Raw genomic sequence first — 12196 nt, forward strand, 5'->3', positions numbered from 1 at the left:
GAGTTAGGGTTAGGGCACGGGTGAGGTGAGTGTGTGATAGTGACAGACCTTAGAGGTTAGGGTTTGGGTTAAGGATAGTGGATAGATAGTACTGTATGTGCAGTTTAGTGTAGGGTTAGATGTAGGATTTTAAGTGTATGTGTGTGGATTGCTGTTTTTTTGGTGTGCTTGTGTTGTGTGTGTGTTTCTCAGAACAGTGAATTTTTCCCAGGGAAACAATTCGCTGTTCTGAGCTTTTGATGTTTTTAGATTTTGTGGTTAGAAGTTCGAGGTTGTTGTATTCGATGATGAGCTGTTTTGTTGAACTGATATAGACCCTTTGACTTAATTATTATAAATGTGTGCATTCCGTCGGGATCATTATTGGATTCCATGACCTTAGGCATTACAGCAGATTTTTTTCTAAAGTATAGCAGTTCTTCTCCTCCTCTTTTTAAAAAAAGAAGTGGATAACATTTTGTAACCTAAGTTATTTAAATATTTTATATATGTATCAATCGAGTCTCTTGCAATAATATAACATCTCATTAATTAATTCCTATTGTTGCCATTATTTAATCCATTTACATTAATAGATGATAAATTAAAACTATTCATGCTGTATATTTAAAAAATAATGTTAAAAGATAATATGGCACATTTATCTACAATATTAATGTAATTGTATATACGACTGTAATGCATTCCTCCAACACTATCTTAACATTCTACATTTTTTGAATTCTTCCTTTCTACAAACTAAACTACTAAAACTCATAAATAACAAAAACAAAAACAAATCTACAACTGTAGCTATATACCCATTAATGAGCACACAACATACCATAGATACCAAAGTTCCTAGTTTGCCTATCGACTACACAAACTACTATACTATCTCTCTATTTATCAATACCTAAAAAAAAATCATCAAAAAACTAGCCAAAATCTGCTGTGTCTTACCAGTAATTAATATGATATATAAGTTAAAAATAAAAAAAATATATATTTAGATATGTATTTTCCATTTAAAACTGTTCCCCCATTACTATATAAAAGCTTAATAATCCTGTTCTGTGAATCATAAATATTAAATAATGCAACAAATAATGCACTATATACCTTTTTGTATAATAGTAGTATAAATTATCCATTAAATATGCCTACATTTATGCTTACTCAATATTATCATAAATAAGTATCTAAACAAATAAGTAGAACAAAGTGGGATCTGAAGAGATAACTGTGAGAATAACAAACAGGTTAAAAATGGATTTCAGTGGATTTTTTCTGAAAATGTAAAATAAATATTCTGCATTTCAGTGTGTAGAATGCACTTAGTTTGAACTCTTGACAAAAACATATAGCTTAGCATTCATTGTTTATAAGAATCAGAAGTAAAATGTTTTATTTCTTATAAACTGTGCAGCTTGTGAAATTTATTATCTACAAGCAGGATAAGACGAACTCTTATAAGAAACTGTGTCTCGTCAATAAGATACATAAGATAGGCCAAGGACAAAAGGAGTTATTCTTCAGGAACAGAATGTTTAAGATATGGAAAACAAACTGTCAGCAGACCACCTTGAGAGGAAAGACATGCTATTTTGGCAAATTTCCAAAACTGCTGATGCAGGCAGAAAAGACACTATAAAGATTGGGACTTTTTCTTTTGTAAGAGAGACTCATTTGTTAAACTAGATGTCAACTTCGTATGCAGAGTAAATGAATGTCATAACAGCAGAACTGTCTCAGTGTTTTTCATTGAGTAAAAGTACAGACTACCTGAATAGTGTAGTACAACTATAATCTTAACAGTGGTGAGACCAGTCCAGTGCAAACAACCGGGAGGGGGTGACCTGAAGAGGTGCCTCTCACAGTATGACTTTCCAGTGTGGACCTTTTTAGAATCGATTCTTCTCTTCCTAAAACTTTGTCCATTGACTGGTGGACAAACACTGTAGCGCAGTACAGGGCAGTACAGAAATTCTCCTTCAGACAGTTGTCAATATACGGAGTTCGATTTTATACTGCCAAAAATTTGTCTCACCAGCATTTAGTGAAAGACAGCAGAGAATTCTCCCACAACTAATTTCCATGTCAAGACTAGCCACCTTGTCCTGAACATTTGTGGTAAATATTTTCTTCTGTTTTTTTTTTTTTTAACAATGAATGCAAGTCATGAAAATGCCAAGAAGTGCACCAAATCTTTTACTGTTAATATATCTAAATCATATGTAGATGTGTGGAATTATTTACATACATAGTATAATCAGCATGTTAGCACCTGTAAGTCTTTACTATATAAGGCAGAAGTGCCCCAAAATGTACAAAAATGTGCTATTTTGCAATGATTTAAATGTTGCTTTGTGCATGCCTTGTCATAAACATATTGTACAAAACATGGGACACAACCAGGATAAAGTAATGCTTGAAGCACAGACAATGGTTCCTGTTTCTATATATCCTGTTGCAAAAGATTTATTAGATGGTGATGCAAATGTCAAAATTTGTACTTTACAGTTTGATTTGTAGGAGTTTAAAAATTGGATTGCTAAAGTTAGCAACCAGCAAGATCTTGACCTCATATTTCACTTTCAAACTTACTGTGATAAAGGAAATGTGTATAGTAAAATGCATGCCGACACTACTAAATGTACAAAGAAATTTTCTCAGTTTTTAAAAGTCTCACAGACTAAAATTAAGAACTTTACACAAACTGTTATTAAACAAGGCAGTAAAGCTATTGGTATGATAAAAGGGTTAATTGTCCTTTTGCAAAAAAAAAAAAAATATGACAAGCAACTGGCTGACACACAGCATGATGTAATTGTTGCAAGGGAGGAGACTAATACATTGCCAGCTCAATTAGAGACACATGAATCTGAGGCTATAGAGCAGCAGACTTAACTAATCAAGATCTTTTAAGATTACAAGCCCTGTTAAAAAAATATCAGCCTCAGCAGGTTTTTCTGCTGAAATTTATCATCAGTCTTGGATGTTAGAAAGTCTCCCTAAGTGGGATGAACAGAAGGGTATTTTTAATAACATGATTACATTTGAAGCTTGGGTTCTTAAAACTGTAGGCACTGTATGAAATAATACACTTAAGCATTGCTTCTGGAATTTTATTCCTCAGTGTTTCTTGGCTTATATTCAGCAAAAGCGGTATCCCATACAAACCAAACACATAAGAATGACAGCAGTATTGTTAGCATGGGTCTACTTTATTCCCGTGAAAGCCAAATCGGTCAAATACAATTCGTGTGACACATAACGAGTGGAACGCGATTATGTCAAACACACTAAACCACAAAAGTGGAAATATCAAATTCGCATAGTTGGCCCATCTGCGGAATAGCTCCATAAGGTAAGTGTGCGATAGTTACGGACCTTAGGGTTAGGGTACGGGTTAAGGTAAGTGCATAGATAGGTAATGTATGTAAGGTTTAGTGTAGGGTTTTGTTAAGTGTATGTGTGTGGAATATTTAGTTTGTTTGGGTATAGCTCAGTAGGGTAAGTGTGCGGTAGTAACGGACCTTAGGGTTAGGGAGGGGTTAAGGATAGTGCATAGATAGCTGTGCATGTAGGGTTTAGTGTAGGGTTAGAAGTAGGGTTTTGGTGCTTTACTTTAGGGCTAGAAGTGTGTGTATGTGTTGTTTTTTACTGTGTTTCGGTAGGTAGTATGTTGCGGGTGGTGGGGTTGGCCAACTATGACAGATCGAGATTTCAAATTTCACGGTTTAGTGTGTTCAACGTATTTGCATTCCGCTTGTTATGTGTTGCACAAATTATATTCGACTGATTTGGCTTTCACGGGAATAAAGTAGACCCATTAGCATACACTAAAGGGTAATCTGTCACACCAACACTTTTAGATCAGTTTCAAATGACAGTCTGCAATTCCCTGGAAGAACAGGCTGAACATTACCAGCTGGCATATATGCTAGTTAATGGCAGTGATGAAAAAGATTTGAAAGATAACAATTTCCAAAAAGCTGTTATGCACTCCTTTTTAGATCATTTGGAACATGCCCCACGGGATATCAAACTTATTTATGAGGAATCTTCAAATATACTCTTCACTCACAGAATTAATAAATAAATTGCTAAGAGCACGTATTATGTGTAAAAATAATGCTATTCATAAGCAAAAAATTTACATTCCCCGTTCTGCACTCGTTGTTAGTAAAGTAAGTGGAAGGAGGTGTAAAAAATAAATTAATCAAAAACAAGAAGTCCCACAGCAGGTAGCAGGACGATTATGTCAAGGGCAAGTTATACAGGGGCAACAACGGGCAGCTTCAACTCCCCCAGCCACTCAGTTAACTTGTCAAGTTACTCAATCTATAAAGGGTCCTCCAAAGAGACAGCCTATTTGTTATTCCTGTAAACAGGTAGGTCATACTAAAAATAATTGTAAATATTATCGCAAATGGTGCCAGAAACAAGAGGCAAAGGGTAAGTTTCTTACCGTGAAAAATGTTGATAAGCCACGTGTACCACGGCAGCAACAGGTAATGCAGCCAAAAGTACAAACTCAGCAGTACACTTCACAACAATATGTGACAGAGAGTAATAGGGGACTACAGCAACAACCCCTATACACCACAAACACTCAACAGTCAGTATTCGTAGTACAGCAAAGGGATGGTGTGACACCTAGTGTCAATGTACAAAGTAATATTGTTAGCACACAGGATACAACTGTTCTTTCTGACTTTGTTCCTGAGGATCCAGTAAATCCTAATTATCAGCAGAAAACAGCTCTGAATCATATAGTTGAATGAATGCGACAAAGTCTAGAATCTGATGATTCTGTTCTGCATTACATTGATGACATACTAATACAGTCTGAAACAAAAAAAAACAGCATTGAGTTAAAGTGACACAGATCTTTCAAACACTGCAGGAGGCAGGGTTTACGGTTAAAAGTGAAAAGGTACAATTCATGTCATCTGAAGTAAAATTTCTAGGTATTATTTTACGTCCTTCTGGGTGCAATCCTTGTTCGGAGAGGGTGAAGGGAATTTTGCAAATGTATAAACCAGTTACCATTCCGGATTTGCACAAATTTCTAGGTATTATGAATTATAATTGAGAATTCATAGAGGATTATGCCAGTATGGCAGTTTCTCTGTATGACATGCTTTCTAGCCAGAAAGAATTACCCTTTCTAGAGTGGGGACAAAGGGAAAATATGTTTTTTTGTGATTTCAAGACAGCATTGGCCAGGGGTACATAACTAATAGCTTCAAGTTTAACACGTCCCTTTCTGTTACAGGCAGCAGCTGGACCCAACACACTCTCTGTGTGACAGCCAACTCTGATTCAGTTACTGGGACACATGTCTGCTCAGTGAGCTAAACTGGAAGCAGTTCTTTATGTGTTACAGCATTTTCCACCTGTCAATATTTTTTCAGACAGTGCATACATAGTTAATTCTCTGCGGCTGCATATGTCTACTTGGGCAAGGAGAGGGTTTTTTGATAATATGGGCAAACCACTCAAGCATGCTTCTGTGTTACAGACTATTTGGAATTTGGTTCATAGTCAGTCCCTTGTGGGTTGCTACAGTGTCTTAAAGGTAAAAGGTCATCAAAAAGATACAAATGAAAATTTTCAGTTGAATAACTATGCTGATCAGTTGGCAAAAAAGGCAGCCAAGAAAGGAATGCAATTGTATCCTACAGAACACCTTTCTAGTGTACCAGATAAAACCACTGCAGTACATGTCATACAGACATTTTCAGCTCATAATTTGCAGCATAATTTGCTGCAGATCCAAACTAAGTTTAGACTGCAGAAAGAGTTAAAAAATGTGCTCTTGTAGGAAAAAGGCCATGGCAATATTATGCAAAATGTTTTAAAGATGATTATAGTCTTCCTTATATACCATACCAACAGGCAAAATTAATCATCAGGTATTGGGACACTTGGGTACACAAAAGTTATGACCCATTGTGAAAAACAAGTACTGGCATCCACAGTTAAAGAAAATCTGCAATGTAGTGCATGCTGAATGCTTAATATATTTGCAGGTTAATGGCCAATTGTAAAAGCCACAGTTACTAAGGATAACTCCAGCGAATGGACCTTGGTATGCCATCCAAATTGACTTTGCAGGTCCATTACCCCCAGCTAAAGATGGTTGGGTACAGGTATCTTTTAGTGGTAGTTGATGTTTTTTTCAAAATGGGTAGAAGCAATTCCTACCAAAACAATGATGGCTAAGGCCACAGCAAAAGCCTTATGGAAAAACATTTTTGTCACTGGAGATGGTTACTAGTTATCTAATCTGATAACGGGCCACAATTTTCAAAAAACTGATGAAAACTTTGTGTGATTTGCTTGGTATCCAGCAACAATTTCATGTTCCTTACCATCCTCAGTCCAATGTGATTGTTTAAAAAATTAACAGGACTCTTAAGGAATGCCTTAAGAAAGCCTGCTTGTAAAAAGTCATGAATTGGGAAAAACATTTGCCTGGAATCTTGCTGGGTGTCAGGGCAACACCTCACAGTAAAAGAAGGATATCACCTTTTGAAGTCATGACAGGCAAAAAAATGCCTGTACAATTGCCATTCGATCCTACTGTTAGTACAAATAGACCATTATTAAAAATTGCACAGCATCAACAATGGTTAAAAAAATATTTCTGAATTGCATCAAAGTTTATCAGAAATGCAAGCATTCAAATTACGGTCAAAGGATCCTTTTATGCCAGAAGAAAATCTTCCCTCTGGGATACAGGTCTTAGTCAAGACGTTTCAGATGGACAGTCTATGGGATAGTAATTGGCAAGGACCCTTTCAAATAATTGCTCAGTTAGGACCTCTAGTGTACAAAGTTAAAGGAAAGAAAAAAATCAAAATGATTCTTGTTAATAGAAATCAGTTGAATGTCATTAAGTGACTTAATGTTTTGTGTTTTTTCCTAGACTCACGGCAAATGCCAAGTCTGAAACAATTGAAAAAGCATCTATCAAAACAACATTTTAAGTTGATACTTATTACGTGGAAAGGTTATATTACTGTACATAATGAAAATTCTGTTTGTTATTGTACTGACTGTACTCATTGGAGCCCTTGGGGTAGGGTGTCAAACAAGAAAAATGCAAGTTTCTAAAATACACAATGACAATAATACACTAAAGCTAGGTTGGTGTGAATGCTCAAAAATAAATCTTTTTTGTGGGCAAAGACAGCTGGACAACTTTACTTCTCCGTCTAATGCTAATTGTACCTTTGGACATATAATAGTTCCCAGTAACGTTACTTTTTGGTCCGCGGTTATGGGTCATTATTATATTCGACCAAATAGTCCTAAGGTAACCCTTGAATTTAATTCTCAAGTTTCTATTAAATGTTGTCAATTTCCTATATTTTATTTGGAAAAATAAACTCAAAAAAATATCCACCATCAACACAACGGCTAGTCTTCACTTATGTGACGAAATGTGATAATCATACCATACAGGGAATAAGTATTCCTCCCAATAATACAAAAGTACAAATACATTTTACTACTGGAGTTTCTGTAATATGTAGTAATACCACAGTCATTACAGGCAGCATACATTAGGCATATGTTCTATCAATATTAACAGGTAAACCTACCTCTGTTCATACAGATCATTTGGTTACAATCCCTTCTACCTGTAAAAAGGTAGGTAGACAGTATCAAAAGGTTGTAGTACATTTTAACATTACATTCCCAGACACAGGCAAATGCCGATACAAAAGAGCTTGGTATGATGCTTTGCTAGGAGGCCTAGGCACAGGCATCAGAGCTATTAATGCAGCTGACGTTCAAATTCTAACTAATCGTTTAAAAGTAGTGGGGGAAGATACCTCTCAGATTGTACATTTACAAGCATCTTGGAATCCAGAGATATGGAAGACGCACCTGCACAATATAAACTATCAGCAGCAATCTTTAGACAATTATGATGCTATGCAGCTACATCAGTTGAAATTTGATGGTAATATGACAATTTTTGTAAATTGAACAAAATGCACTATGCAATCTTTGTATGTGGAAATTCAAAAAAATAATGTACAAATTGAACTGATGTTACAAAATGAAAATGTTTGGCGACAGTTGTTCAACAAATGGATACCTGCTACAGATTGGATTAAGTTATTTACTGAAGTAACATATTGCACAAAATTGCATAGGAAAATTCACACATTATAATGTTACTGATACCACTGTTATGTGTCAATTTACGGTATTACCTATGATAGTCCTCGTACCAGAAGGGTATGAGCATTGGTTGCCACAATTTGAAGGTAATCATATAGATATGAGAGGAAAAACACATAAAATTGAGTATTGTATACAGACTCTAAATGGATTAATTTGTGGGTAGCATTTGCCTGTCTATAAACCATGCTTACTGCAGCATTCTGTTAATTTGTGCAAATGGACCATTATGCCGTCTTCTTTTCAAATGTTTATAGAAGTGGCTCCTCAGTATATTTGTCTGCTTACAGACCAAAATGTAGGTCATAATTTAAAATTACCTTTTGTAGGATGTTTATCACATGTTGATTTCCTTAAATGGAATAATAACAGCTATGTGTTTACTGAAACCATAGAAGTAAATATTTCTAAAATTGGAATTATGACTTAAAACAGCTTTCCAATATATCTGTATCCTTGGATAATTTAAAAAACATAATGAACAATACTAAGATTCTCAGAGAGTATCTGAAAAAAAAGAAATAAAAGTATTCTGTATTATGAAGCACGAAGCATCATTAACTACTTAGTTTGGCTGAAAAGACCAAAAAAGACACTGCTCACAATTGGTGGAATATCTTTACTGGTTGGTCAAAATCAGAAAAAAAACTGTTAAGTTGTTTGATACATCCTGTATTAGTAGTGTTAGGCATTATAGTCATATTAACTATCTGAAATTGCATCTATAAAAGCATTTCAAAAATTGAATAGTTTGAATCACTAAATGTCAAACTGACGTGATTGAATTATCCAATTTTCGAATGCCGAGAAAAAAAATAAACAAACAAAAAAAAAACTAAAAGGTGTAGGCAGGGGGCAACCATCCCTGCACCCTCCACACCCCCTACTACTTACATATATCAACTCTGAGACTGCAATACATTGAGGTAAACAGAAATCTCCCCTTACGGAGATTTCCATTTACCCATTCGAAGTTCTGCCCTTTTGGCATTCTCGATGCAACAATATCAAATTTGATATTGTCAGTGTTCGAGATGTTGATAGGGACCCTGTGAAATTGCTACCTAAGTTGCCATTTGCGGAAAATTTATAGAATCCAACAAATCATGATGGTTAACCTAGATAAACTGGAAAAGGTTTCAATGTGTACAACTGAAGTCAAAAATGGACAGTCATTTTCCGCTTTTTAATTGAAAAGAGGGAATTGTGAGAGTAACGAACAGGTTAACATGGATTTCAGTGGATTTTTTACTGAAAATGTAAAATAAATATTCCGAATTTCAGTATGTAGAGTGCACTTAATTTGAACTCATGGCAAAAACATATAGCTTAGCATTCATCGTTAATAAGAATCAGAAGTAAAATGTTTTATCTCTTATAAATTGTGCAGCTTGTGAAATTTATTATCTACAAGCACAAGATGAACTCTTGTATGCAAATGTGCATCAATATGATACGCAAGACAGGCCAAGGATTAAAAGAGTTATTCTTCAGGAACAGAATGTTTAAGATATGGAAAACAAACTGTCAGCAGACCAGCTTGAGAGGAAAGACATATTATTCTGGCAAATTTCCAAAACTGCTGATGCAGGCAGAAAAGACACTATAAAGATTGGGACTTTTTCTTTTGTAAGAGAGACTCTGATTATTCTAAGCTGAAGTATGTTTGATGTATTACCTTTCATTTGTTAAACTAGATGTCAACTTTGTATGCAGAGTAAATGAATGTCATAACAGCAGAACTGTCTCAGTGTTTTTCATTGAGTAAAGGTACAGACTACCTGAATAGTGTAATACAACTTTAATCTTAACAATAACAATATCTGTAAACATACAGGTGTGAGGTAATCTTATCATACTAAGCTATTATGCAAAAGGAAAATCAGTGCACATATATATTCATCATGCTAAGATATCCACATATTTTATAGATCTAAGAAAAGCCCTGGATTAATTTTAAAAGTATAAGTATGTATCTCAAAATTGTATAACACTCTTAATATGACAGATATCAAAATATTTAAAAATCCTTTAGCTTATTAAACTAATTAATAAAAATATGTATATTATACATTTGTAGTCTATATTGTATTAAAAATTTACAAGGAGCTTAATTCAAATCCCTTTCTCCATTCCAGGTTTCAAACATATTGAAAAAATGTATTTACTTTGTAACAAAATGGATATACTGATTCAGTAATATAACATGCAGATTTTAGCTCTGAGTTATGAAATGAGTAATTTCAGGTAATCTTAGTGAATCTAATAACATACAATATGGAAAAAAGCTTCAAAGTTCAGAGACCAAGCTTCACATTTCATCTTTTATGATATTTTCATATATTTTATATGATTTTTCTCTGTAAATTATTTGAGATCTTGTACATTCACATTTCTGCCATATGCAGGCATATGTAATACATATTTTTCTTATAAGCAGTTTGTTATTTAAATACATTTTTCTGCCTTATTTTCTGACTAATATTCTACCTTTTTTATAACATGTATTTCTAAAATCTCACATCAAAAGCTATTTAATCATCACTTCTCTGTTAGAGATTACAATATGTGTATATATTTCTTAACTTACTGATACTGCTCTTTTATTAATCTTATATAGTAGATATTTCATTTCTTGTGCATGTGCATACTATTCATAAGATGTTTATTCTTCTTATTAATTCTAGTATTACAATCAGTCTTGACTATATATAAAAGGAATTCCTGCTTGTTTAATTTGAATGACTGTTTTAGCCATTGCGAGCTGTTGTTCTGATCTAAGCTTTACACCCTGACATTAGAATTTGATCACGGCATGATAAAATTACATCTCACAGCACATAGTAGCTACTAATTTCCACTGTATGTTTCTCATTCTTCTTAATTCTTTTTTCTGTTATAATCAGTAATAAACATCTAACTTTACTTCTTTCCATTAATATGAACATTTAGAGTTAATAATACTATTGCATAAGCTATCGACATTCAGCAAAGTATAAGCAAATTATATTTTAGCAGCAGCTCAATATAAAACATTACTATACCCTTTATTTTACTAATTATTCACTTCTAAGAAAAGAAAAAATGTTATTTTGTGTAGATTTCTCACATATATACTTGAAAAAATTAAGAAAGAAATAGAAAGTTCATTTCTGCTTTCGAGTGATACACTTTGACCTAGATTTTTTTTTCAGAACAGCTCACAAGGTGGGAAGCAAGGGAAGCAAGAATCTAGCATTCTGACACAACTGGAACATTCTTTGGTTCTCAAGCTTTGTTTAAGTGTTACTTGTAATATTAATGACATGTGAAAGGAATGTGTTACACAGGAACAAAGAAAACAAAATCACCATCACTTTAACACTTCTAATTAGCATATTACTTGGATCTGACATTCAGTTAACCAAGCAATGTACAAACTAAGCAAAGTTAAACAAAATAAATAAAATTCTTAACTTATATTGTCTTAAAGTTACCAAATTTATTGTTAATAATTTAATGACATTCTCTTACAGGAAGTATTTGTTTAACATTTATAAATACATTTATAAGTTTAGTTAAACAATATATATTGTCTTTCACTGTAAATATAGCAAAACCATAAAACTAACCATTTATATTACTTATCATGAAAAATGTTTTAGCTTAAAATATAAATACATACTTACATATGTTTTAAAGCTTAAATCCCAGTACAAATATTTTATTTAAAGGGTACATTCATTGTTTCAGAAAATAAAAGTCCTGCAATCAGAGAATAAACGTCGCTTGTTTTTAAACTTTTCAGTTTTAAAAGAAGTTTTCCAGGAATTCAGCTCACTCTGTTTTTTGAGGGATATACTTTTACAATCTATTTCTTCATTATTATTAAGGATTTTACATTTGCTGACAAAACTGGATGCCTCCTCCACTGTGTCAAATGTTTTATTTCCTTCAGAAATAAATAATTTGATTTTTGCAGAAAACACCAACATAGCTTTAATATTGTTCTTTTTAAGTGCCTTGATCA

Source organism: Protopterus annectens, chromosome 7.part0, assembly GCF_019279795.1.
Source record: "Protopterus annectens isolate FY-2018-M chromosome 7.part0, PAN1.0, whole genome shotgun sequence".
NCBI classification, from domain to species: domain Eukaryota; kingdom Metazoa; phylum Chordata; order Ceratodontiformes; family Protopteridae; genus Protopterus; species Protopterus annectens.